General features: G+C 32.0%; 1 protein-coding gene across 12 annotated transcripts in view; it reads left to right on the forward strand.

The window, feature by feature from the left end:
- Dmd (dystrophin) overlaps window positions 1-23,721 on the forward strand; it is a 2,168,746-nt gene that overhangs the window by 157,949 nt on the left and 1,987,076 nt on the right. The window lies entirely within an intron of this gene.

Below are 23,721 nucleotides of genomic sequence, written 5' to 3' on the forward strand. Positions count from 1 at the left end.
AATGTCTTGAGAAAGAAAGTAACTGTAGTATTCCTCCAAACATTTGAAGAGTAATTAACACCAATTTTACCCAGTCTGTTCCAGAAAATGAAAGAGGCCACATTACTCATGTGTTATCCCATTTGGTATCATGACTCATGCCAAAACAAAATATAGTTCAAAACCACAACATACCAATAACTAAAACCAAATATCTCTAATGATCACCCATACAAAATCCTCAAAGAAAGTATTAGAAATTTGAATCCAATATGTCAATATATAAAAATATGGATCATGAATTAATAGTGTTTATTCTAAATATGCAAAGCTGTCTAAACACACAAGAGTCAATTAGAGGCTGGGGTATATATTAGTGATGAGCACTTACCTAGCATTCAAAAGGCCCTAGATGAAATCCCTAGCACTGCAAGTAATAGTAATAATAATATTAATACTACTACTAATAGCAATATATCACTGTAATTCATAAGTAAATAAAGAAGAAAAATCATAATTATATGAGTTGTCAAGGAAAAATAATTTTCTCCAGTTTAACATCCATTAATTATGAAAGAGAAAAATCTCAATAAACAAGAAATAGAGTAGACCTTTGTAATTTGGTAAAGACCATCTATAACATAAAATTGCAGATCACTTTTTTCTTAATAGTAAAAGACTTGATGTTTCTCTCCTAAGTTCAGTAATCATTTTTCTCAGCTTAATACTGGAAGTTCTAGCCAGTAAAATAAGACAAGAATTTAAGGGCATACAAGTTTGAAAGAAATAAATTCTCTATATTTGCAGTTGATATGATTGTCTACATAGCGAATTCTAAGCATATACAAAAACAAAACACCTGGACTTAATAATTGAGCTGAGCAAGCTCACACAATGCAAGATCAACACCAAAATTGATCACACTTCTATAAACAAAAAATGAAGATACTGAAAATAAAATGTCATTCCTAAAACCATTTACCATCACTCTAAGTAAAATAAATTAACATAGGTATACACAAAATATATTCAGGATATATATGCTGAAATTTACAAATAACAAATAAATAATAGAGCAAAAAGAAATGAGGAAGCATACCTTATTCATGGATTGGAATGCTCAGCATAGTAAAAATGCATTTCTTTGTAAGTTCATTCCTAGAATTAATGTAATTAAGTTCTAGAATTTATATAATTTATAATTCCTAGATTTAATGTAATTAACTTAATGTAATTAATATTTGTGTAGACATAAACAAGTACCTTTTTAATTTATATGGAAATTCAATCTGTGAAATAGAAAAAAAAATTTGAGTTAGAAGAAAAAAGATAAAAGTAGGAAGAATTCTACTACCTGATTTTTAGACTTAGCTACATAGCCATAGCAACTACGACTATGTTGTATTAGGAAGGGGATAGAACCATAGATCAATAGAATAGAATGAAGAACCTAGAAATATACTCCCACCAATATGCTTAACTTATTTTTGATAAATGTTCAAAATCAATTTCATTAAGAAAGGATAATGTTTTCAAAAAATGGTGCTGGAGCAATAAGTTATACATAGACAAAACAAGTACTTAGACCTAGGTCTCGCAATTAAAACAAACATTCATAGATTAAAGTGGGATCATTTTTCTCATTATCATAGAAATCACATATATATTGTCTATCTTTAATATTTACTATGATAATCACTTGACACATATAGCCATTGAGCACTTGAAATGAAGCTGTCATTTATTGAAATGTAGCATCAATGAAAAATACACACTGGGCTTTGAAAACTTAGTAAGAAAAATATTATAAAATAGGTAATTAATACCTTTATGTGCATTTCACCTTGAAACTGTATTTTGAATATACTTGCCTAATTAAAATCTGGTATTACTGTTAAAGTTACCTGTTGCTTTTTATATCTTAATGTAGGTATTAGAAAATTTTTAATTACTATTATTTTGTTAGTGCTGTGGATTGAACTCAGGTGCTTGTGCATGCTAGGCACGTGCTCTACCACTGAGCTATATACCCAGCTCAGTAGGAGACAAGCTAAAATTACATATGTAGTTTGTATCATAGTTCTGTTGGCCTACTAATTTAAACTGTAATTTCCAGAATCAGTTTCTTTGTATTTGAATACGAAATAAAAGATTACTATGAAGTAATCTGCATATATAACTAAAGACTCTTATTATTTTAACAGCATTTTATATTTGACCAATATTTGAACCATTTTACAACTATATATCCTGATTATAAAACATTCAAATTAGATTTTGCATAAATAACTTTTGTAATTTATTAAAGTGATAAGTATCGAGCTGTATTTATTGTAGTTACTTGAGATCTATAAAGTGCTTATCTTCGTGTAGCTTATATTGTTGAGATGATAATCTTTACTTAATTTATATTACTATAGAAAGAATAAAGGCTGAAAATATAACTTTACTAGAGTGCTGACAAGAATCTATCATATTTGGAAATTATGATTATATTCAGACATTTCTGTGTACTTTATTTGCTTATATAAAAACCACTTTTCTATACTGCCTTATTTGTAGAATATAACTGTATTCTTCATTCCTTGCACTGATATTTGAGTCCATTACTGTCATAATTTTCTCTCCTTTAGTAATCCTGGGAGTCCCCCAGCTATAGTCAAAGCATTATCAATATACCTTAATGTAATGTTTTATATCTTATAACTTCTCTGATTGTTTCCCATTATCTACCTTTTTCTTTTCACAATTTCATTTTTTCTATCATCTGCTTACATGTTTTGTCTTCTTTCCAAGTTTATATCTATGATACCAATATATCTTCAGTTTGTTAACTTACCTTATGTTTCCCAATGTAGTAAATTTAAATTTATCTTAACACCTGAATTATCTGAATTTGACTTTATAAGAAAGCAGTTACATGTCAGTAGTATCCTAGGATTTAATTTCAAAACCAAGTTGCAGGATGTGGTTTATGATCCAAAGATCAAATTTTTGAACCTGCTACAGCTTCAGTACAATACAGTGAATAATGAAGGTCAAATTTAAGAGTAGAAAATATTATATGCAGGTTCCCAACATTCCTTCCGATGGTAAAAATTGTACAGTGAATAAAGTTACTTCTTTTGATTTTTCAATGACATTAGGTCAGTAGTAATTGCCACATTGTATGTATGTTGGCTTTTAGCCTTTACCATGTTTTAACCAGGCAATTTCATTTCACTGTTGTTCGAACTCTAGAAACTTACATAAAATATTTAAAATCTAAACACCCCACATACACTCCTCTCCCATGCCACCAAACTTTCTCATTATTTTATCATTAGATTGTAGCCATGATCTTACATAGAAAGTTCTGTTTGTTTGCCTTCAAATTATTTTTTCAATCTAATAATTGTACTTACTGTTTGTCAGATACTAATCTAAAGCAATTTGTAAATATTAACTCATTTAATCTTCATAAAATCTTAAAAAGATACATAAGATTATTCACACTTTAATGACAAAAGAATTTATGTACTGGATGATTAATGAACAAGATCAGCATTGCACCACTCATAAGTAATAAGTGGGAATTGATCGTGGACCATCTTGTTCCTAGGCCTACGTTTTTAATACTTTGACTTTGTTATTTCTGTAGATGTTATTGTTGAGACAAATTTTGTTCCCTTACACTTGACAACTAAAAATTAGCCCATCCTTCTTCTCCATACACAACTTTTACTGCTAACTTAATTTTGTAGGCCAAACACATTTTATTAAGGTTTCATAATACAGTTCCAAAATTATATTTAAGATGAACTTTTAACTAATTTTTTTCTGGGGAAAGAGTATATGGGAATACATGATCCAATTTTTGCAACTTTGATCTAAGTCTGAATTTATTTTTAAGTTATAAAATAGAAAATACTCAAATAATTTCTAGTTAAATTGAAAAATGTAAATTGGACTATTACCACTTAATGTATAAACTCCAGGACACACACTTCTGGACTAAGTAGTACCACATATTATATTAACTGAAATCATATTTTCTTTGAACAGTACTCCCTAAAGTTGTACAATGAGGAAAACCTATTTCCATTTAAGGGTATAAAAGAACAATGATAGAAAAATAAAAAGAACAGAAGAATGCTCTTCAGAGTCCATAATCATGGGTTTGGGGTTTTTATTGTTGGTTGTTTGTTTTACAGGGTGGAGATTGAACCAATGGACTCAGAAATGCTAGGCAAGCACTCTACCACCAAGTTACAGCACCAGCCTCCATAATATTTTTTTTTAAATATTCAACAGAAGTTATTGGAGCATTGTTTCCTACCACAGGAAGTATGTGTAGTATCTTTCAGAAATACATGGCTTCTTGATAATCCCAGTACCTGATATAAGGGCAGGGATAGGGTTAGTGTCATTCACAGAGGTTACTCCAGAACTAAGGCACACCCTGGTCTATAGTAGGTAATTTGTGGAATAGATAAGCAATAAGTGAATAATTGATGATTATTATACTTTTTCTACTTTGAACCAGTTTCAAATGTCTTAATATTCCATTGATGACTTTCTAGGTTTATTTAGGTAGAAAATATTACTTTTACTTGATGGATTAGGAAGAGGTAGCCTCAGACTAGTTAGTTTAAATTACTTTTCAAAGTTCAGTCAATGAATATATTTTTTCCAGAAATAAAGCCCAGCCATGGCTTTTAGTTAAGGTTCTTTGTACTACATTCCATCATTTGAATTGAACAGTGAAGAAATAATAGAAAAAGCAACTTGCTTAAAGGTAGACATGAATGTATAAACCATGGAACATACTTTTCTGTATTTATACTCCATAATACTGAGATAGAAATTCACTGCAATATATAATAGAGGGGTAACCAAAAAAGTTTACAAATCAAAATAATTACATCCTTTTAAATTTTAGAAATTTAACAATTTTATTTATTGAATTAATCTTCATATAGAAAATTATGCTCTATTATTTTTATGGAAGTTTTAATTTAAGAATATCAATTACTATTTGGGAAAGGAGATGTTCTCAAATTTACCTCCAATTTTAAAAGAAAACTCCTCTGGTAATCTCTTTCTTTCTCACATCTTCTCATATACCTTATTTCACTTCTAGTTTCCTGCAAACTTATGTTTCCTGTTAAATTTTTCCATGACTTTTCTCAGTGGTAACTCATAAGGATAATGTTTAGATGTGTCACTCTAACACTCAGACCACTATCCAAATTGTGTAAATTACTCCATCATATTTAAAAAATCTATACTACATTGCCTAGATCTCACCAGACCTCCTTTCCCTGTATCTTACCATCTCCCAACTCCCAGTCTGAGCATCTTTCTTTCCTTCAGCATCCTTTCCAATCAGCTCAGAAAGCTGTCCTTAATCTGGTATTCTGTTTCTAAAATAAAATCCTTAATCACTTTCAGTTTCCTTTATTTCTTCTTATACATCAAAATTTCAGAGCTTACCTTATCCTCAATTGCTGTCACTCCACAGTTGCATTCTTGTTCTTATTTTCAACCCCACTGTCTTCTTGCCCTGAGTGATTTTGCTTTCTCTTCTTATTTGATGTCCGTTTTTTACTTCTCCTGTTATAATCACATTCATTATATTTTCTATGAATGAAACAGTACTGCAAATTAGAAAATTATCTCTTTCCCCCTTTGTTTACTACTTATTTGGTTTTGATGCTAATTTAATTTTAATTTTAGGAAAAAAGCACATAGGTGAATTATGAACCTATGTTGTTCCTCAGTTGAAAAACATTTTTTCCTGAATTTTATCTTCCTTCTCTAAATGTACTTTTTTAATACTACCTATTCTTCTTTAAAATCTAAATGCACCTTTGTCTAAATTTGGTGAAATAGATGGAATTATAAATTGTTTAGTGAATGATTATGAATCATGGTTACTATAGAAAGACATGTGTTATCAAAAATTTTACAAAAAGGCTAACATAATACCCATGCACCTTTCACATTTTCTCAGGCCACAGAAATAGTCTTTGATGGATGTTCTTTCTTATTGGATACCCCAAAACAAGACAGACATAAAAGGATCTTTTTCTCCTTTAGAGGTTCAGGGAATTTTTCCCTGAACTTTGCATTCATACTTCCAATTATGAATTACCACAGAAAGAAAATTGAGATTTTTTTTCCAGAAATACTGAAACCCAAATTGACATGTAGGAGGAAGAAGCAGAAGTTCTGTGGGCTTGCCAGGATGCTAAGGACATGCTATCTTGAAAATTACTTATTAAAGTCAGTGAATTCATTAGGCTGAAGTAGAAAACTACACACTATTAATCTGATTTGAATTTAGTTCTTAGATTTAAGCTCTTTATAGCACAAAATCTGCAAATTTAGGCAATCACTTCCAGAAAGGTCCTTATACCACATTGAAGCAGATGTTCAATATGATTTAATTTAGCTAAATTTTGATGCCAAAAAAGGAAAGAAAAAAGTTTAACAAGAAAGTAAAATAAAGCAAATTGTAACCGCACGTGCCAACTCTAATTAATTGCTTGTATCTTCTTAAACTAAAATATTGAGACTGTCCCTTCTGGCTTCTGTAGGACAGTGCAATGATCTATTATCCATGTTTGTTATCAACCCCCGCAAAAAGGATAGAGCAGGGCTGCTGAGTGACTGGGGACCCTGTTGTGCTAGAAGAACATTTTTAGCACGCAAGATTTTCATTTCAGCCCAATGAGATGTTAATTGAACCACTTAACTCCTAATCTCCCCTACTATATATTTGATACCTGATTAAAGGTGTACTGGGAAAATAGTATAGTATTAGTTATCTTTAAAAAGTGTTTATGTCCCTAACATATACATACATGATTTTCCTTCTATAAGGTTGCTTTTGTAAGTTTTTAGAATGTAAAACAAGAAGTTTAGGGACCACTCTAGTATTAAATTTTATTATATGCATTTATTATTGATAATCTAAAGGTGAATTTTAAATAGTCCAATCATATGCAAGTAAACATAATTGTAAAGTTTCTAATGATAATTTAAAGCTCCAAAATGACCAGTTTTCTATACTTAAAGTGATAAGTATATTTTGAAATTCTTATTTCTAGTGGCTACATAGATAAATGGCTGATGTTTTTGCATACTTTTGTGAAAAACTTGCTTTGTGCTATTCTGTCTAAATCCTGTGTGTAGAAAATTCTGTCTTATCAAATTCAATTAGTTAATCTTTAAGGACATGAACCATCTTTGGTCTGTACCAATTCGCAACTTCAAAGAGACAAAGTGATTTTTTAATTATTGTGTGGAAATATTTTCAATATATAAAAATAAGCAGGGAAATTAGCTACAGTCTTTATTGGAAACCATATGGATGAGAAGAGGATGGTGTTCATTTGGGGAAGTCAAAAAGTTATTAAGGCATACAATACAACAAAAAGGAACTCACAACATTTAGCAACAGATTGACTGTGGGTAGCAGAACCTTATGAGGACCTGACAACAACTTTCTAAGTTTTTAGCTTGGAAAACACAAGTGGGTTGACTTACAATTTGTGTTTTGGAAGTTAAGAAGGTTTTTACATTGAAGAACTTTTGATCTCTTCTCTAACACTCTTTAAGTTACATGTTCCCTTATTAATATGAATAAAGAGGAAAAATGCAATTCTAAGCATGTTTCTTCTTAAAACTTATATGTACTTTTAAAAGGTCTTTGTATTGTAGGGGTCTACTATTATCATCTACTCTGTGAGTATTTGATTCCATCACTTCATATCTGCTAGAGGCCTAAAGTATTACAATATTTTATGTGAAGATAGGAATGAGTTCCCTTTTAAACTCTGTGTTTTTTCAAATTATATTAAGTAAAGTCAAGTATAGATGGCAAATTCTATTTGCCTTCTGTGCACTGCAAAATTCCAGCAGAATTGGGCTTTTCTACAGTTTATTAGAGAATTTTAATATGCCAAACTTGGTCAATAGTTTATGTTGTTGCTAGGCCTAATATAACAAAAAAAATATTGCAGGTCATTCTCAGCAGCAACAAAACATTATTATAACACTAAAATTTTTGGAGCACAATAGAATGATATGAATTTCTTACATGAGTATATAAACAATGAAAATTTTGTAGAGTGTTAAATGAGTAATAATTTGAAAATGCTAAAACAAAATTTTAAAAGGCCTGAAAGTGATTTTGGTAATCCACCATGGAGCTGTCTGTATCTTTTAATTCATAGTTCTAAAGTTATCCAAAACCAAACAATGTTATGTTGTGTTTGTGTATCTGTATGTGTTATGATCCTGTAGTTAGCTCTTACTATCCAATATTGATACTCCAACTTTTCCAATCCCTCAGGTTAAAAATCTTGGAGTCAATTTCAAATATTTTTCCTGCCATTTTGTGTTAATTCCTATCAAATCTGCATTTGACACATATATTTCCTGTTTTCTTTTTCACATGCTATTATCTTAGTCTAGGGCTTCATTACCACTTCTTACTAATTTTCCTTACCTTTTAAAAGAGTTCTGTGAAATACTCTTAAAACATAACTGAATCATGCATTAGTCTGATTCTAGAGACTTCACTAGGGCTGGGGATGGATCTCAGTGTTAGAATACTTGTTGAGCTTGTGCAAGGCACTGGGTTCAATCCTCAGCATTAAAACCAAATAAAGAAGTAAAATAAAGCTTTCACTTCACTGATTTTGCAATCAAAGTCCCTAACTATTTGATCACAAAATAATTGTTAAAATGTTAAAATGTCAAACTGTTAAAATTTGATCTATGAATGGCACTGATAATTTCAGAGCTTCCACATAGTTATCTTACTGGATTTTTCTTTAAAATGGTGTATAATATGTACTTTTCATTGCCTTTTTTCTTATAGTGAAATAGGAAAGTAAGACTGTTTTTGTTCCAATTTACATGTGACAAATTAACAGGTGCTAGGTGTAGAACTTGAATTCATACTCTCAGATTCTAAATTCATGTTTTTGCCAGGGTCACCCTTCACTCGGTGGGTTTCCTCTCTACTTATTGTCCAAATCATTTGCTTACAGATTTCTCATTCAAATATAGTGTATCCTGGTTAATTTTCAGCTCTAATTCTTTGGTGATGAGAGAACATCCTGAAAATTGACTTTGGAAATAGCTAAACAACTCCAGAGCTCTATAGGAAGACATGCAGAAGTAAATTAAAGTTGTTGATTAAAGAAGTGAAAGTAAAATACTATGGTAAAGATTTTGGAATGGAATTAAACAACAAAGCCTTGAGAGATAAATTTTCTCCATGCTTAGGCTTCTTAGAAGTAGACATGAGTCCAGGATAAAATTTGTGAGATGAAAAGAAGGAATTGGATGGTCTCACAATGAAATATTAAAGGATATTGTGGGAAAGATATATGTTTTTGAAACAGTCAAAAGTAAGCTTGAATTCTAGTTGTCACTCATTAGTCATATCAGCTTGTTCGTGTTGGTTAAACTTTCTCAACCTCACTTTTTGTTATAAAATGTTAATAAGAACATCATTCTTTCTGGTTACCAAAATACTACATGAGATATTAAATATAAAGTCTTGTGGAACAGATAATACTCATAAATAGCAAATAATTTTATTCTCTCCCAGAATTTAATCTTAGGCATATTACTTAGCCTCTCTGTTCCTCAATTTGTTCTTCTGTAAAAATGGGGGAAGAAATAATACCTGCAACTTATATAACTATGCCTTAATAGAGCCACCAGGTATAATGTTCTTAATATTCAAACTTCTTCATCTATGAGATGATGTTGGCAGTTTTGCCTTTAATATTTTGCTTTAATACTAAGTGAGATATGTAAAATGCCTTGCATGCAATAAAATTCTGTGGCAATATAATATATACTATATTATCAGATCTGTTACAAAATTTCACAATGATAAATTATTAGTATAAAAGACAATTTTGAACACCTAGCTTGGACACTTAATTCAATTATGTCAATCTTAGATTAAGCTAATCTAATTTTGCTTTAATACAAATATGATAAAAGATGTAAAAATTCTTAGTTTTATTTTTAAATTTTACTTTACCACTTTAAAGTTTGTGAAAAATATTCTGTCTCTGTTACTTTACTAGATTCTCACTGACAGGCAAGAGAAATGTGATCATCTGGATTTTACAGGATGAGTCCTGTTCCTTAAAGATAATAAACTCTTGATATCTACCAAACATCCTTGAAGAGAAACTCACACTTCTCCTTGATAAATGAGATCTGATATTAATCTTATATTTAGTGTCTTCTTTTTTTTTAAATATTTATTTTATTCATATGTGCATACAATGTTTGGGTCATTTCTCCCCCCTTCTCCCGCACCCTCACTACCCCCCTTACCCCTCACTACCCAGCAGACACTATTTTGCCCTTATCTCTAATTTTGTTGAAGAGAGAGTATAAGCAATAATAGGAAGGAACTAGGGTTTTTGCTAGTTGAGATAAGGACAGCTATACAGGGAGTTGACTCGCATTGATTTCCTTTCAAGAGGTCACAATCTAAGATCAATGGAAGACTTTAGAATCCTTTCTACTTTTTGAATAGTAGATTTCTAAATGTGGCTTTGTCCTTTCACATTTATTTATTTATTTTTATGGAATGTGTTTAAGTATGGCATGTACCACTATGCTATTTTTGTACTGTTCAGGAATGTTCAGCTGAGGGGGCAGGTGAGAGCTGAAATACAGCCCTCTGTAAAGGCATCCAAACCATGCTCCCTGGCATGGGACTGTCTCCCCTAGGAAGTCAAGTTTTCTTTTACTCAAAGGCACCATTCCTGTCTGAGCAGGCTGTAGTACTAGTGTCTGAGTCCACCCTATGGGGTACCTGTCCTTTATTTCACCCAAAGTTGTTATATAATTTAGAGGTGTGTTGATTGTTGTTGTTTTAATCAAATGAAATCGTGAAGGTGACACACATAGAAGTTAGGAACTATTCCAGGAATGGAAGATACTATGAGAATAATAGGGTTCAATATTCAATATTTTAAATTGAGGAAGTGAAATTTGAAAAAAGGTAATCAGAGTCATTAACTGTTACCCCAAAGTGGACATGGGTAGAAAAGTTTGCTTACTGGGAAAGTCTGAGAAATTTATCTAAGTCAACCATGTGGTGCCTTTGTGGAAGCACTTAGTGATGAGTTTGGGGCCATTGCTGGTCAGAATAATCATTGCACAAGAAATATGAAGGGAATCTGGGAAGTAAAACATGAAGACTGGACATTATATTGATGAAAAACAGACATTTTTAAAATTGCAATTTATATGCAGGGTACATAATGTGTCCTAAGGAGACAGAGTAAAGCTATTATACTGCTGCTTATTCTAAATGAGAAAAATCAACATTTTTCATTGTAATGTTGAAAAGTTACAGAACCTCACTAAGCCTGTATCTGTAAAATGGGAATAATAACAGTGATATGAATATTATATAAGACAATATTTGTTAAATATTTGCTATCAGATAGATAACTTATGAAGCTATCACTTTTAGTTGTTACAATGTTATTGGAGGATGGATATTATTGGAGATGTGACTTCTATATTTTAAGCATGCAGAATATTAAAATGATAAATTGTATAATTATCATACTTTTGACACTTGTTTCCTTCAGTATTTAAAAATATTGAAAGAAGCAGACAGTTCATCTCCTAAATACGATAGAATATGTTGTCACGATCACTCAAGTGATACACCATAACTCATCTGACATTTAAAATGTCATTTTGATGTGGTATCTATACACAATGGAATTTTATACAGCCATGAAGAAGAATGAAATGTTATCATTCGCTGGTAAATGGGTGGAATTGGAGAACATCATTCTGAGTGAGGTTAGCCTGGCCCAAAAGACCAAAAATCGTATGTTCTCCCTCGTATGCGGACATTAGATCAAGGGCAAACACAACAAGGGGATTGGACTTTGAGCACATGATAAAAGCGAGAGCACACAAGGGAGGGGTGAGGATAGGTAAGACACCTAAAAAATTAGCTAGCATTTGTTGCCCTTAACGCAGAGAAACTAAAGCAGATACCTTAAAAGCAACTGAGGCCAATAGGAAAAGGGGACCAGGAACTAGAGAAAAGGTTAGATCAAAAAGAATTAACCTAGAAGGTAACACACACGCACAGGAAATCAATGTGAGTCAATGCCCTGTATAGCTATCCTTATCTCAACCAGCAAAAACCCTTGTTCCTTCCTATTATTGCTTAGACTCTCTCTACAACAAAATGAGAAATAAGGGCAAAATAGTTTCTGCTGGGTATTGAGGGGGTGGGGGGGAGAGGGAGGGGACGGAGTGGGTGGTAAGGGAGGGGGTGGGGGCAGGGGGTAGAAATGACCCAAGCCTTGTATGCACATATGAATAATAAAATAAAAAAATAAAATAAAATAAAATATCATTTTGATTGAGAAGTGAGAGTTCTGGAGAAATGTATGTGATTTAAGTATGGTTTAAATGGGGTTTAGTTTATGTACAGAACAAATGAATGATAACTAAATTCTAGAAACCAGATAGATCAATAGTAAGGCAATTGATCAGAGTACTAGAGCATGATGTTAGGGCAATAGGTAAGAGGTTATAGTACCTGGGTCACCAATATGCCCGCTCCATAACAGGCAATAGGGATGTAGACCTAATGTTGAAAAGCAGTTGATAAAGACCTCAGGGTCTTGAGGTAGTAGGTAATGTGAAGAAATAGAGCCTAGTGCCAGGATTAGATATTGTGACACAATTTCCCATTCTGAGTGGGGATCAGTAGAGGGGCCTAGGAAAAGGTAGGATCAGGAAGTAAAGAGAACTCTTGCCAGTTAAGAATTCAGACCTGAGGTGATCAAATAGGAATACACAGGACAGAGAATGAGTTCTAGAAACAAAATAACATGGCTAAAAACCAAAGCCACACTAAGTTCCAGAGGAAGCTGGACACAATGGCCTTCTCAATTGAAGACCCACAAATCATTCAGGTTTTTCATGTTGGCAAATGATTGACTTAACCTCTAAATGGCTGCAGGCTACAAAAGGCAAGCAAATAAGTAACGTACTACAAAACATACAAAACATTAAATAAAAATTTAAAATTCTACATGTAAATACAAACATTATGAATGATTGGTACAGAAATACATAAGCCATAATTGCTCATGAGGTCATAATATAATGAAATCATGGTTGTGCTTTGTTTAAATGAATTATATTTAAATTTTTGTGTACTTTTCCAGTTTTATACCTGAATATGACTATCTCTGCCCACAAATCCTTACCTATTTACCCTTTGGTTTCTCTCTACTTTACCTTTTATAAACTAAGGATTGCTTTTTATTCAATGAGTATATTTACTTATCTGCTAAGTTAGTCATGAAAATGGGAAATGGAACTGAAAGTTGAAATACTGACAGGGTCCAATTCGCGGAGTTTCCTGGTACCATGGGTACTGAGTTAGATAGTGATGCTTCAAAAGTCATGTTCTTCATGAATCTCAAAAATGTGACTTTATGCTGGGTTCAGTGGCTCAAGCCTATAATTCAAGTGACTATGAAGGCAGAGATCTTGAGAATCCTGATTTGAAACCAGATCAGGCAAAATATTCCTTCAACTGAGGCCTTGATATTTTCCTAAATCTTGTACTAAAAGAATTATAAAGGTACAAATAGTAAAATATTTGGCCATTGATAGTAATTACTCTTGCCAGTAGGTAGTATATTTGTTTACCAGGCTTTTTAATTAATGTTGCAGAGAGACTCAAAGGTTTGAAGAACAACATTGGCTCCAAGTGGTTGCATTTTTTATGGCCCAGAGCCTATGTGATGACATCTGGATTGGAAATACCAACCTGGTCTGTCTCTAGGTTGCAACAAAGATTGATACCGTAAAGAGTTATTTGGTGGGGAAGGTAAAAAACAGAAAAGAGATGTTTGCTCTTCCAAATCATAAGTCATTCATTTTTAAGAAAAGAAGACTATTATTTTCATTAACTGGGAATTATTACTATTAGCCTTACACCAGGATAAAAACGTAGGAATCTATCAGGAGAATTTTAGAATATAAGCAGAAATCAAGGCTTGTTTTTTGACTGTACTTTTGGAATAAGAAAGATGGTATGTACTTAGGACATGTCTTTGGTAATTTTATTAAATTAGATAAAGACAATCACTTGGATAAGAAAATATAATTAAATCACTAAAAATAAGAATGTTACTGTTTTCACATTGCTTTGTTACATGAAAGGGGAGGAAAGATATCCTTTTAAACTGTAAATGTGGAATTCCAGTATCTTCTTACATATGACAATTAGATTCTAATACAGACTTGCCTTTGACCATGTTCTAAAAGGAAAATATAATAATTTGTCAAAGACCCCATGAAAGGTGCAAACAATTGCAAATACAAACAATCACCTACAATAAATGTCATTGCAGTTGCTAGTAAGATTAAGGGGAAAAATAGAGTAAGGGAAAACAGAATATGTTTCAGCCTCTTTCTTTTGGTGTTTTTTTTACTAAAGAAAACAAAACAGGATTACTAAAATATTTCATCATTGTGGCAAGGGGTTGAAAATGTTTTAGGATTATTGTTTCTAGACTGATTTAGGATGAATTCAAAGACTGAGGAGACACTCCTCATTTAGAAGCAGCAGAAGTACCTAGACCCAACTTTGAAAATAGCTACTTTTTTTTCTAAGAGCTTTTTTAAGTTTTAATTTTCCTCTTAATTTTCAAAGTAAATCCAGTTTTTTAAAATATAGAATGTTTGAACAAAGTAGATTGAATGAAAATAATACAAATTATATTTTAGTGAGATTCATGTCTCTAGCTTTAGAAATGTAATTACCTTTTCTTTTTATCAGTTGTATACATTGTTTGTACAAATGACATACTTATTACTAAAGATTTCTGTGCCTTTCTGGAGTTCCTTTTCAACTACTTAAAGAGAAACAAATTGCCCATGCTACTTTTTAGAGATCCTTCTGTATTTCAATTACCAAGAATTTTTTTTTCTGTTAGAGCTACTTCTTTTTTTTTTAATTATTCATATGTACATGCATTGTTTGGGCCATTTCTCCACCCCTGTCCCCTCTCTCTCTCCCCTGATCCCCCTTCCAGTCAGAACCTGTTCTACCCTTTTCTCCAATTTTGTTGAAGAGAAGACACAAGCAATAATAAGAAAGACAAAGCATTTTTGCTAGTTGAGATAAAGATAGCTATACCGAGAGATTCCTAGCATTGCTTCCATGTACAAGTGTATTACAACCCGAATTGATTCATCTCTACCTGACCTTTTCACTAGTTCCCAATCACCTTCCAATATTGACCTCTGTCTGAATTACCAAGAATTTTTATGATAATTAATGGGTAGAAACACTGATGGATATAATTTATCTTACAACAAAAATATAGAAATGAATATTAACTTCATGATATGACACACAGCTTTTAATATAATTAGTTTGAATAGTTTTTAGTGTATTTTTAAGGATGTTATGTATTTTTTACTATCTTAAATGTGTTTTAGGAATATCTCTATATGACCAATTGAGACAACCTATTTTTGTACATTTTAATTTTTTAATGTTTGCAGTATTGTATTATTTTTTTAAGATGTTAAGGCAGTAAGCAAAAGTCAAAAGGGTTTAGTGTTTCTTGTGGGAAATACAGTCACTGTTGACCACATATTTTTCCTCTGAAATATAAATGATTTGTAGGCAAAAAAGTTTAAGTCTGAAATGTGTGTAGTGAATACAGCATCATCTATATTTGTTAATTGAAACAATGTGGAACTAATTATAAAAGTTTCTCTTGCCTTCATGCACTGTTTCTTAAATACTTGTCTTCTACATAGGATTTTTACTTTCTACATTTTTATTAATTCCTAAACTATATCCCATTGTTTTTAATTCTCTCTCTCATTAAATCTTCTAAAGTAACAGTTCATTTCAGGAAAACAAAATTGCTGATAACTACCTATTTAGCTGTTATTATGAACAAAGTCCCATATGATACTTTGTTTTGATTTTTGTTATTTAATTATCACAAACTATAAGAGTGTCTTCTCTATTCTTTTTTGTTATTACTCTTCAAAATTCTTTCTAAACTGCCTTTTTGAGGTATGACTTACATATAAAACAATTCACTTTTATAGGCACTGAAATCAAGGTTCAGAAAAATTGAGTTACTTCTCTAAACTCATGACTTGATGGTAAAACTAGTATATGACCTCAGGCAGGCTTTATATCCAAATTCACAGGACTATAGACTGCCTGAGGACAAAGACCTTGATTGGCATCCCTAATATTTAGGTAGTTTCCTTATCCAAATAAAATTTAGTTACTACTCAGACTTAGTGGTTATATTGAATTACTATTGTGTCTTTTAAAGAAAAGACATTATGGAAATTTGATTACAAATATAAGGATTTTGTTTCTTTAGCTAATTAGAAAGCAGGAGAAGTATTCTATATAAATACATTATTGAAAAGTCAATTAACATCTTAACTGTAAGGTATGTTTGGCCACACAAGTAAAAATGAAATGTATTTTTTTCCTTATAGTTACTAACTCCATTATTTAGATCTAACTCTGGCCCCCAAAGACTTGTAATACTTTATATGTTTCTGGCTAGTAAACTTTGGGTACCTGAGAGAGTGTAGCTGAGAAAAACTCTACACTGTTCTATTCACCTTGGCCCATTCGAACTCCATGTCACCAGGCAGCATAACAGCAAAACATACTGCCCTCTCCCTGTCATTGCCCAAGCTCACAGCTTGGACTTTTCTTTCTTGATAACCTAAAATATAGTTTAAAAGCCTTGGCATTTTGTTTACTACTTTCTATAACCTCCCTAAGATGCACTTCAAAATTAATCTATTCCTCTTTTGTGATTTTCTTCAGAGTGGAACTGTCTTATTCCCCACAGGACAGTACCAGGACAGTAACAATCTGGTCACAAGGATATGTGGGCTATGCAAAATAAAAGTAGAGTGAGAGATTAGAAGAGCCAGAGCCTGGAAAATAGCATGAAATAAGGTGTCATGATGGATTTCATTGCACAGGTGAGATTTGAATAGGACTATGAAACCAAATAGGTGTCTGAGGGAAAAATTTTTCTAGGCAGAGGAAACAGGTAGAAAAAAGGTTCTCAGGTGTGAGTGTATTCAGTGTGTTTATGGAATAGCAGTATGAATGAATTATGGATACTGTAAGCTAGAAAGTAGTAAGAGATCACAAAATTAAGGAGTTGTAGAGTACATATTTGTGTGATTTGGTTTCTTTGAAGGGGAACAATAACTTGCAGGTATTTGCTAAATAATTCAAGAATTTTCTTCAATATTGATAGAACATCCCTTAACAAACACCCTGTTTTTCTTAGGCTAACATTTGCATTTCTACAAATTCAACTGGATTTTATTTATAAATAACACATTTCTTTATTTTATACTCATATTTAATCTAATTATATAATTAAGTATATAATTGTAGTATATCATTACATGAACAGGAATGGGAACAATTGCAGTTGATTCTTAGTAACTATACGTTCTGGCTACCACTTACTGTAATAATTTAGTACCAAACTTAACAACAGTCAACTTTTGTATCTCATGATTTTGTAGGTCAAGAATTTGGGTACAGATGATTTTTTCACTTTATATGGTATCAATGGAGATTACTCCATAGTAGTCAGTTCGCTGATGAGTTGGTTACAAGAATCCAAATAAAGCTTTACTCATGTGTACCATGATTGAGTTGAACTTGAGGTTGTTGAACTTCTCCAATGGCAGCTGAGATCCCTAGACTGATACAAAAGACAGGAAGTATGTTTCTAGTATCTTAAGATGTGGCTCTGGAAACCAGCACAGCTTCTCTTCTACCACATTCTTTTGGTTGAAGCAGTCACAGAGATTGATTAAATTCAATGGAGGAAACAAAGACTCCCCCACTCCAAGGGAGGAATAAATAAAAATTTTGAAGCAATTCTTAATTTACCAAAAAGTACAAGTCAATTATAATAGATAGTAGTTTTCTCCTTAAGATCGTTCAACAGGATATCTTCCTTTTTTTTTTTAGATTCACTTATTTGATTCTTTTTTTTTTCATATGTGCATACACTGTTTGGGTCATTTCTCCCTCCTTTCCCCACCCCCTCCCTAAACTCCCCCGCCCCCTCCCTCTCCCCCCAGCAGAAACTATTTTGCCCTTATCTCTAATTTTGTTGAAGAGAGACTATAAGCAATAGTAAGAAGGACCAAGGGTTTTTGCTAGTTGAGATAAGGATAGCTATATAGGGAGTTGACTCGCATTGATTTCCTGTACATGTGTGTTCTCTTCTAAGTTAATTCTTCTCGAACTAACCTTTTCTCTAGTTCCTGGTCCCCTTCTCCTATTGCTCCCTTTCTCCTGTTGCTTTAAAGTATCTGCTTTAGTTTCTCTGCGTTGAGGGCAACAAATGCTATCTAGTTTTTTAGGTGTCTTACATATCCTCATACCTCCCTTCTGTGCTCTCGCTTTATCATGTGATCAAAGTCCAATCCCCTTGTTGTGTTTGCCCTTGATCTAATGTCCACATATGAGGGAGAACATATGATTTTTGGTCTTTTGGGCCAGGCTAACCTCACTTAGAATGATGTTCTCCAATTCCATCCATTTACCAGCGAATGATAACATTTCGTTCTTCTTCATGGCTGCATAAAATTCCATTCTGCATAAATACCACATTTTCTTAATCCATTCATCAGTAGTGGGGCATCTTGGCTGTTTCCATAACTTGGCTATTGTGAATAGTGCTGCAATAAACATGGGTGTGCAGGTGCCTGTGGAGTAACCTGTGTCACAGTCTTTTGGGTATGTCCCCAAGAGTGGTATTGCTGGGTCAAATGGTAGATCAATGTTCAGCTTTTTAAGTAGCCTCCAAATTTTTTTCCAGAGTGATTGTACTAGTTTACTTTCCCACCAGTAGTGTAAGAGGGTTCCTTTTTCCCGCATCCTCGCCAACACCTGTTGTTAGTGGTGTTGCTAATGATGGTTATTCTAACAGGGTTGAGGTGGAATCTTAGTGTGGTTTTAATTTGCATTTCCTTTATTCAGCAGGATATCTTGATCTTTCAGTTAATCCAAGAGGAAATAGAGAGCTTGTGTTGATTCAATGATAATTTAAATGGCAGTCTGTTGAAACAGATTTTACTAATATTCTATTTGTTTTTGATTTTATGGCCCCCTAATTTAAAAATATTGCTAGTGTTTCTGAGCAATGAACATTAAAATCATAAAGGTTTCTTATATCACATAGAGATGGATATCCATCTAAACATGGCAAAATTATAAATACATTTAATGTCTAGGTTATATAGTCTTTTAGTTTGTTTTTTAGCTTTGAAGTAAATCCATATCTTCTTTTTTATTTAACTCAACTATCATTTAAGGTTTTAATTAGACCAATACAAAAATTCTCAAATTTGAATGCCTTCATAGATTATATATTATAATAAATCACTGTGAAAAATATGGGCAGTCGAGTATTGGAGATTATATTACTATTTGAACTCTAAGAAATACTAACCACCTTTTCCCTGGTTTGTTAGGACATCTGCTCCGTTTAAAACTATGGAGGGGAGGTATGTAATATCCAACTGATTGTCTTTTGGAGTTTACTATGCTCCTTTAGAAACTTTGTTTCTCAATAGGGCAATTGCTTCTTAAGCAGTACTGGTTATTCCAAACCCACTAATTATCATCCAGCCATTTAGAGTTGAAATGATAATCAAACCAATGAAAGCACAAGATTAGCTGCATTCCATCTTCATTTCTAGGGGAGAGATTCATCTGAATATCTATAAAGGATTTTGTGTTACATTCTCTGGCAGATGCAGGAAAACAAATGCAACACAAACTTTTGAAGTACAGCTGAGAATTTTAGATTGAAGTTTAAGTTGAATGTATTTCAACTTTTGAAATTTAGTGATCTGACTTAAATGACTTTTTTTTAAGTTTTAGCAAGGATTTATTTTAGTATAACAGGATAAAGTATGGACAAGGTGTTGGGTGGGGAGGGTGAAAAGAGAGAAACGTTTCCTGTTACCCATACAGGAAATGGGAGTAAAGACTCTGAGTTAAATGATCTTAAGGGATCATTCTTCTTATAAAAGGAATTAAAGAATTTGGGTATTATTAGAAAAAGAAAAAATTATATTTTAAATTGCAAAATTTATATTTGATGCTCATCAGAAATCAGTGGTTGATGCTTCAACTAAATTATTAAGATCTAAGTATAAAATGCCTTGAGACCAAGTTTAATTTAAGGAAAGGCATACTGCATGACAGGTTGTAAGGTGTTAAGAGATAATTGCATGCCTAGAAAGTTTGATGAATCATATGAGGAAAGGCCAAGAACATTCAGAAACCAAAATTTATAGTCATTTCAAATATTATTCCCTAGTGTGTGTTATTCTATTGAGAAAATTGCATATTTGTTGGTTGTAAATTTGAAGACCAACGATGCTTAACTTAGTACTTTCATCAGTGCTTAAATATTTAGTAACTCAATAAAATTTATTCAAGTCATAATTATAAATATTATCAAGGCTATTGAATAGGGGAATGTGCCAAATACCATTCTGGTCCTTCCTTTTGAACTGATCCTGATTGCCAGCAGAATAAAACACATGCTGTGAATATAAGAAATGCAATACTAAATCAAATAATCAAGCATTTATTTGTATATATTTTCATAACCCTATGCATTTAAAATAATTCTGTTTCATTACAGCTTTTACATTAGAGTCAAAATGCAATTCCCTCTTGCTTTTTCTGGTTCGAATATGAGACCAAAGTATATCACAAGAGATCCCCAGGGAAATAACAGAAAAAAGAGAGAGGGAAAATTAATATTTTTGGATTTATTCATTTATATTGAATGGAATAAATCTGTAGTGCCCTGAATTTGTTCTTTACTCATCTAAAGCTAGCACTTTTTCTTGTGATGGAACTAACGTTGATTATCTATACCCAAATACCCTTAGTAGAGACTGCTGTAGGCTCCTCACTGTACTGCTAAAAAACTACTCAGAGAGAGGTGTAAGATACATGACAAAAGTAGTTTAATTTATCTAATCCACAGTTATGCCTATGATCATGGTGACTTCTAGCTCCAATATTTTTTCTTTTTGTGTGTTTAATGAATATTTGCATATCTTTTTTAGTTAAGTGTTCATTCAATTTATTACCTCATTTATCACTGAGTTATCTTCATATTATTGAATGACAAATATTCTTTATGCACTCTGAATACAAATCCTTCACCAAAAATATAACTAAGAAACATCGACCACCAAGCTGGTTTCCTTTTGTTTTATATATGCTGCATTTTCAAGAAAAAAAGATAATTTTTGTATTAGCATTCATTAGTTATGTAGTACTTATATATATTCACATGTGTATATACATATATAATATAATATATGTATTCATTTCCTCGTTTATCATATAATATAATAAAATATAATATAATATATGTATATACATCATAACCAAATCGGGTATATATTACCTCATTTTATAGATGATGAAGTTTGGAATTTGAATGATGTCTATTGTTGAGCTGTGATTGGATCTTATATTTCTTTCCCTACTCTCATGGAGTTTACATTTTTGAAAGGGAAAGTGTTTCTTGCTATAAATAAGTGCTGCATTGATGATAAAATTACTCAATGGGTAGTTACTATAGTTTTAGTTATAAAGAAAAGGTTTGCTGAGGAGATATGAAAGCTAAGATATGAGTGTCCAGAGTGAATCAGTCATGTGAAAACTGGAGAATATTTCAGGATGAAGGAGTAGCTACTTTAAAGACATAAATAAATGATTGCTTTATGAGTTTAAAGAGGCCATGAAAATATAGTGAGGAATGGAGAAGGCCAGGGTTATAGGCAAGAAGGTAACCTGTAGAGATCCTTTCCAACTATTCTCTTTTGAAGTCAATAATTATACTTAACATGGAGATTGCTGTTAAGTTTTTAAAATACAAAACTAATAACTAGTTCAGTGTATAACCCCATGTTGATATCAAATAAAAATTCCAACTCTTTTATTTCTTCAATATTTAGCTATTCTATACAGATTCTGGGCAAAAAGAATCTTGATCAGAATTCCATACACATAGAGTAGAATTGTGAAATGCATGGGAAATATACAATAGATTGAAAGCATTAACAATGACACTTTAGCACTTTAAGAAAACCTCTCTTTCTTAATCTTTGACAGTGTGGGTTTCCCAGTGGTATTTAAATTAGAGGTGTGTCAGCATACCAGGTATGTACATTTATTCATAGGAGTTCAAAGGCAGAGGGGAATCATATATAGCTTTGCTTTCAGGGAAAACACTATTCTTTCATTATGGACTGAAAGTCTACCCTCTTCAGTAATCTGAGATACATACCCTATTAATCCACCTCATCAAGCTACCATATTATTATCATAATAAACATAATCTAGGCTGGGGATGTGTCTCAGAGGAATAGCATTTGCCTTCATATTCAAGGTCCTGGGGTCCATCTCGAGAATAACAAATTTTATTTATTTAAAAAATTGATATTAGGTTTCTTTACTTATAATTAACTTCTATTTATATACATTCCCTCTATTTATATTTAAAATATCTTATAGATGAATAACTTGGACATGACTATTTCATTTCATGTGGCTATTTTCAATATTATATTGAGCATTTTATTCCACTTTCTTTAGAAAAGTTGGATCCCTCCATCCTTTCCCTTCAACAATATTTGAGTTGATAAACATAAAAGGCTATACTATAGCATGCACAAAAAATATGTAAAGATGCCAGGAAAATAGTTGCACAAACTTTCCTTTTTATATTTTCTAATCTCTTATTTATTGAAATGAATTAAATTACCTCAGATATGTAAGGATACAACATTCAATTTATACTCATTTTTATGGATAATATAGTTTCATTAACTTTATCTTTAAAAGGTGGGAGATTAAGAAGTGTAGAGCCTGACACTTTCTTTTCTAGATGCTATGAACTGTTGAGATGATCAACATGTGGTTGGAAGAGAAAGAGGTCAGTGAATTAGTCAGTTATACAATTAAAGAAAAACAAACCTTTACTTTAGTCTGTTTCACACAAAATCCCTTCTGTTGGATGAGATCACATTGGATAATGAGCTACTACTTGAATCACTATAGATCTTATTATTCAAAGAAAAAATGACTATTGGCATTCAAACCGACTTAAAGGTATTAGGTTTTCATTTTCTGACTAAATTTCAATGTAGCAAAACAATCTTTAAGGATTATTTAGGTGTTTCAGTTTGAAATTCTTATTTTCTTTCTAAAAATATGTGTGTAGATATATACACAAAACATAAAATTTTGGGTAATAGTGGATAATTAAGTGTTGTGTTTTCATAGCAAGTAAATTAATTTCCTATGGTGAGTCACTGTTAGGGGGTATATGCACATTTTAAATGAAACTCACTGAGTTGATTTGGTAGATTCACCGCTTGGTTGTTTTACTACCCTAGAGAGCAATAAGGTGTATGTGGAATTCATTAAACCTATAAAATTTTACTTGGATGATGATTGCAAAGAAACTGAAAGCAGTGTCATGCAACTGATGAAAACTCGGTCTGCTGAGTTTCTATCTAGTCTCCTTAATAAAGTTTGCACAATTGAAGATTTCTAATCATACTGAATATCACTGAAACTCTTTATTA

The sequence above is a fragment of the Castor canadensis genome, chromosome X, assembly GCF_047511655.1.
Source record: "Castor canadensis chromosome X, mCasCan1.hap1v2, whole genome shotgun sequence".
Taxonomy (NCBI): domain Eukaryota; kingdom Metazoa; phylum Chordata; class Mammalia; order Rodentia; family Castoridae; genus Castor; species Castor canadensis.